Source organism: Cupressus sempervirens, chromosome 7 (genome assembly GCF_028749045.1).
Source record: "Cupressus sempervirens isolate cs-2001-9-10 chromosome 7, ASM2874904v1, whole genome shotgun sequence".
NCBI classification, from domain to species: domain Eukaryota; kingdom Viridiplantae; phylum Streptophyta; class Pinopsida; order Cupressales; family Cupressaceae; genus Cupressus; species Cupressus sempervirens.
In genome coordinates this window covers 765,510,025-765,515,760 of record NC_143124.1, presented here as the reverse complement: position 1 = coordinate 765,515,760, position 5,736 = coordinate 765,510,025, and the positions used below count along the sequence as shown (strand labels likewise).

The 5,736-nt window shown below is 32.8% G+C and overlaps 1 pseudogene; it reads left to right on the top strand.

Annotated features, from left to right (window-relative positions):
- The first annotated feature begins 1,827 nt into the window (after positions 1–1,827).
- Positions 1,828–5,281, top strand: LOC149549546 (receptor-like protein EIX1; annotated as a pseudogene).
- Positions 5,282–5,736: the final 455 nt, after the last annotated feature.

Sequence of the window (5,736 nt, the reverse complement as noted above, 5' to 3'; positions counted from 1 at the left end):
CTTTTGATCTCAATAAAATTGTAAATATCACTATGAATTTTTTTGATCTTTAAATTGATATAATTTACATATAACTTTGTATTTTTTTTATGAATAGTGGTTTCTAGGTAAGAAAGTGTTTTATAATTGTATCAAAATAAATCTTAATCATAAGTGGCATTTCAAGTAGATAGACAAGCTAATATTAGAAATGAATTAATATATGTAGATATATCATTTTGGTATCATACTAATGGCATGAAGGCATTAGGTTGTGCATTGAAAAATGATGTGAAAATATCATTGGTTAAGAATCTAGTACAATATGCTAAGTAAACATACAAGATACACCAAAATTAAACAAAAAAAATACATTGTTTTAATTTTAAAATAGTTACTTCAAAAATAGTAAGAAGAGAAGAAAGTCAATCCTTCATGTAATTAGGAGGAAAAAAAAAACCTACAATTTGAGGAGAGGAGAAAGGGAGTGTGACCCTTTGTGATGAAAAATCAATTGAAACCTTTTTTGCTCTTTTGATCTCCATTAGTAGTCATTCAAAATGAGTAAAAAGAGAGTGTGTACACTTAATCTTCATTTTTCTAGGACTAAAAATATTAAAAGAGAATAAATAAATTTGTAAGGAATTAACTCCTAGTACAAAAGAGAAGTAACCTAGTGTGCATGGAAAGAGAAAGGTGTTTATCTCCACAATTCCAAAGGATACTAAAGTTGACAAAAATACAAAATAGCAGAGGAAAAGATGATAAAACACACAAATAGATCTCTAATATGAGAAACAGGGATGATCCTTAGGCTAAGGTGCAGAAGAAAGTGAGGATGTCATAATATACCATAGAAAGTTACAAATTCCCCCTCCTAGAGAGCTAAATAATGCATAAGTGAGGATCCTAAATATTTGAAGAATCAGATGGAAGCCTACATTCAAAATGTAAAGGTGATGATAAGACTATAATTTTTTTGGGAAATGATAGTTATATAAGAAATTTTGAAGGTTTAAAGAACACAAATGGATATAAAGCAAACATTGTATGACTAAATATTTGAAGGATAAAAGTGCATTGAATAATGTGCGACACTAGGTAGCAAGTAAAATAGAATTCATATGATAAGAACAAAACATAAAACTTAAAGAAAACTAATAACAACAAATGAAAAACAATAGAGTAATAATTCTAGAATTAAACAACAAGATATAACTAAAATAATGATGATAATCTTCCAAACATTTTAATTTTGAATTATGTATTAATACTTTTTAAATTAATAATTAAACATATTTCATAGAAAATAAATAAATTAAGAGACATAAATATGTACATTTTATCATATACAAGATGCCCTCTATACTACGCTTCCTACATCAAGGTAAAACATCTGTAATAAATATTAGCTTAGGCATTCACGAGCTAAGTTATAAGGAAAGGTAGTACTTCTTTCCCCTCTTCAAAGTCGTTCCATTCATTTTCGTATCCATGTCAAATTCCGTGTCAAATTCACTTTCCGGTGTCCACCATGTCACGGTTGATTTGTTCTGCTCCACTCATTTCATCCCGTCTCCTGCTTATTTAACCGCACTCTCCCTTCCTCATTACTCACTCTTCTCACCATTGTTCAAGCTATATGCATTAAACCTTTGGTAGTTACCTGCATTTTTCTTTGTTGTTTTTCTATTTTTATTTGCTGTGGTAGACATGTTTTCAATTTAGTTCAATTTTGATTGTTGTGATCTCTAATCAGAACTATTGTTGATGCAAATGAAATAATCTGAATTCTTGCCATGGATCGTCCCTCCGTTTTGATATGCTCATGTTTCATGGCATTCTGTGATGATAAATGGCAATACCATATTGTGCCTGCCACAAGAAAGAGATGCTCTTCTTGCTTTCAAGAACCACTTACATCCTTCGCCTTTATTGCATTCATGGCAAGGCTTTAATTGCTGTGAATGGAGGGGAGTGGAATGTAGCTCCATCAGCTCAAACGTTGTCGAACTCCATCTTGCAATTCATTTGGAGAATGTGCATCGTTATTGGGGTAGGCCATTTAATGGAAGACTTGCTAGAGATTTGTTCCATTTAAAACAGTTGGAGCATCTAGATCTAAGCTTCAATTATTTGAGTGGTGTTCTACGTAAAGGTATGTTTAAGGAAACAATCTTTCATATTGTCTGTTTTAAGCTGTTTTCCCTTACTTTAATTTGAGTAGATTTTTTTGTTGTTTAACATATAGGTCTATTTGCCCTGAAAGAATTGAGACATCTGGATTTGAGCTTCAATCGGTTTGAAGGTGAAAGATCAAATCAGTTTGCCTCCTTGCACAACTTAGCTTATCTTGACTTTTGTGACAATGGGTTCAATGGTACAGTTCCAAAAGGTATTTTTTACGAAGCAGCCTGTCATGTTTCACCATTTAAGCTTCCTCTTATAGAAATTTGAGCGGTTATAATTGTTGTTTACATGTGTAGGTTTATTTTCCCTGCAAGAATTGAGACTTCTGGATTTGAGCTTGAATCGGTTCGAAGGTGAAATATTAGAGGGTTTTGCTTCCTTGCACAATTTAGAGTATCTCAACTTGTCCAGGGCCGGGTTAGGTGGTACAATTCCCTACCAATCGGGGAATCTCTCTCAGTTGGAAGTTTCGGATTTTAGAGTAGACGTATCTATTAGTGGTGGGGAAGTATGCAGTGTTGGTTTAGTGTGGACGGAAAAGTTGCAGAAATTGAAATATTTGTCCCTTAGTAGAGTGGTGCTGAATATGACAGGAAAGCAATTGGAAGCACCCCTTTCTCATCCGCATAATCTCCAGCAACTCCACCTTTTAGAATGCGTGCTTTCAGGGCACATTCCTAATGCTATCAAAACCTATCTTTCCTTACCCACCTCAACTTGGTTTCCAACAACTTTGAAGGACTAGTTTCATTGTGGTTAGGAAATATGACTACTTTTCGTTTCACTTTGGTTGTCTGAAAGTCCATTATTAAGTGCTTCATTTCCCTTGAGTCCCTCTCGCCTACCTTCTCTAAAAGAGCTTATGTTAGTGGGAGGAAACTTAATTAGTGGAAATCTAAGTCAAATTTTAGGTGGGGAATGGTTTCAACTCAATATCTTTTTTCTTTTAGGGTTTAATATAAAAGGAAGTATGCCACTTTGTATTGGAAATGTCACCTCTTTTATCTATCTTAGATTGACAAATATGGAAGGTACTATTCCTCCTTCCATTGGAAATCTCTCCACCTTGCAAAATTTGGTTTTATATGACAGCTCATTGAATGGAGAGATTCCACAATCACTTGGTCAAATTCCATCTTTGATTACTTTAGACCTCACTAGAAATACGTTGGGTGGAAATATACCTTCTAAGTTTGGTAGCCTTCCCTCTTTGGTGAATTTAGATTTTTCTTGGAATTCTTTGAGTGGAAATATACCTTCTGAGTTAGGTAATCTGTCCTCTTTGGTAGAATTAGATTAGGTAATCTTTCCTCTTTGGTAGAATTAGACCTATCCTCTAATGTTCTAACTTCAAATACACCTTATTGGATGGTCTTTGATCCTTGGTGTATCTAAATCTTTCCTCTAATCAACTAAATGGTAGCATTCTCATTTCAGTTGCAAGTCTTCATAGTCTCACATCCATTGCCCTATCTACAAACAATCTCCAAGGAATCATTTATTTTAGTTTTTTTAACAAAATGACCAATCTTTTTCAACTTGGTCGATCCTACAATGGATTGACTATCACAATTGAACTAGATTGGATGCCCACGATTTACCTTGAATTCTTACGCTTAGCCTCATGTAGTATTGGGGGCATAATTCCTCCATTCCTTTCCACACAATATAGATTTTTTAGATTGGATCTCTCCAATAATAGTCTATATGGAAATATTCCAAATTGGTTAGGGGCACTTCCTTTGGAATATCTCAACTTGTGATACAATAACTTGCAAGGAAATGTTCCCTCAAGCTTGATTGCAAAAGGTCTTCAGAGTGTTGATTTGCATAGTAATATGTTACAAGGTCCTCTTCCTTTTTCATCAGTGGCAACATCAAGGATGGAGCTGTTGGATTTGTCTCAGAATAGATTTGTAGGATTTATTCCAGTGGATACTAGTAGTCGTATACCATCCATCAAGTTTTTTTCACTTTGAAAAAATGATTTACATGGTGATATACCTTCCTCGATTGGCCTTTTACAATATGTTGATGTTTTAGATCTCTCAAACAATAAATTATTTGGTAAAATACCATCAACCATAACTAATTTTTCTAGTTTAACAAGATTGAACTTAGCAAATGATGGATTAATGGGAGAGATACATTACCATATGGGAATGCTAAGTGGATTTAGTTCACTTCACCTCAAGGACAATATGTTAAGGGGAAACTTGCCATCAAGCCTTATGAACTGTTCTAGCTTGCAAATTTTAGATTTGGCCAATAATCATTTTTCTGGGAAGATACCATCTTGGTTGGATCAGTTCTCTAAATTGATGATACTTGTTTTGAGGTCTAACAAGTTTGAAGGAAACATTCCACATCAATTAAGAAATCTATCAAGTCTCCATCTTTTGGATCTTTCACAAAATAATTTGATAGGTTTATCCCACAACAATTAGCAACATTGAAAAGTATGAGGAATTCTACAATGGGAAACACACATGACAATGATGATGGCTCTTACTATTACAAAGAAGAGATCCAAGTGTTCAACAAAGGATTAGAAATGGTGTATGTTAGTTTAGTGATGTTACTTATAACTTGCATTGATCTATCTATAAATAATCTATCAGGCAACATTCCTTCAAAAATGGGGGATCTTAAAAGTCTTCACACATTGAACTTATCATATAATAGTCTTACAGGAGAGATTCCAAGCAGTTTTGGATTACTTTCAAAGTTAGAGTCACTTGATCTTTCAAATAATAAACTAAAAGGAAGGATTCTAAATGAAATGTTACAAGTTTCCTCTTTAAGTTTTTTCTTTGTAGCCAACAATAATCTTTGTGGAAGAATACCACAAGGATAACAATTCAATACACTTAATTCCACTGATTTCACTGGGAACCACGATCTTTGTGGATTCCTAGTTAATAACAAATAATGTAGATGTGGAGAGATGCCAAATTATAGCATACAAACCCCTCTTCTCGAGACCTGGGATAATGAGGGAGGAGAAATTCCATGGCATTAGTACATAGAGTGGATGACAAGTGTTTCTATTGGATTTTGGGGAGTTTTTGGAATCTTGGCCACAAGAATGCATTGGATGAGATGGCAATAAATTTATTGAGTGGATTGACAAATAGACAATGATCTAGTATAATATTGTAAAATCATTATTCTCAAATATTCTCATTGTAACAAGATTACCTTGTAATTTTACTATAACTAGAGAAATATAATGTCTTATACAATAGTAAATAAATTCTAAGCTAACTCATTACTTTTCTTCTAATTTTATGAGTAGGTCATCAATAAAATACAAGTACAATTTTTATGGTTTGAAATTTTAAATTAAAATGTCAGGTATACATATTCAATGTAGAAGTACAAATATTCAATTTAGTATTTCCATAAATATGATTTTATAGTATTCTTTTGTATTTAAGTAAAATAAAATTGCTGGCGATTCTTAGAATATGAATTCAATAAGTAAATTGTCTAAAAATTTCAATTCATTTTTTATGTATTATTCAAGAATATGTGTATTATTTATGATTAAAGAAATCCTAATAA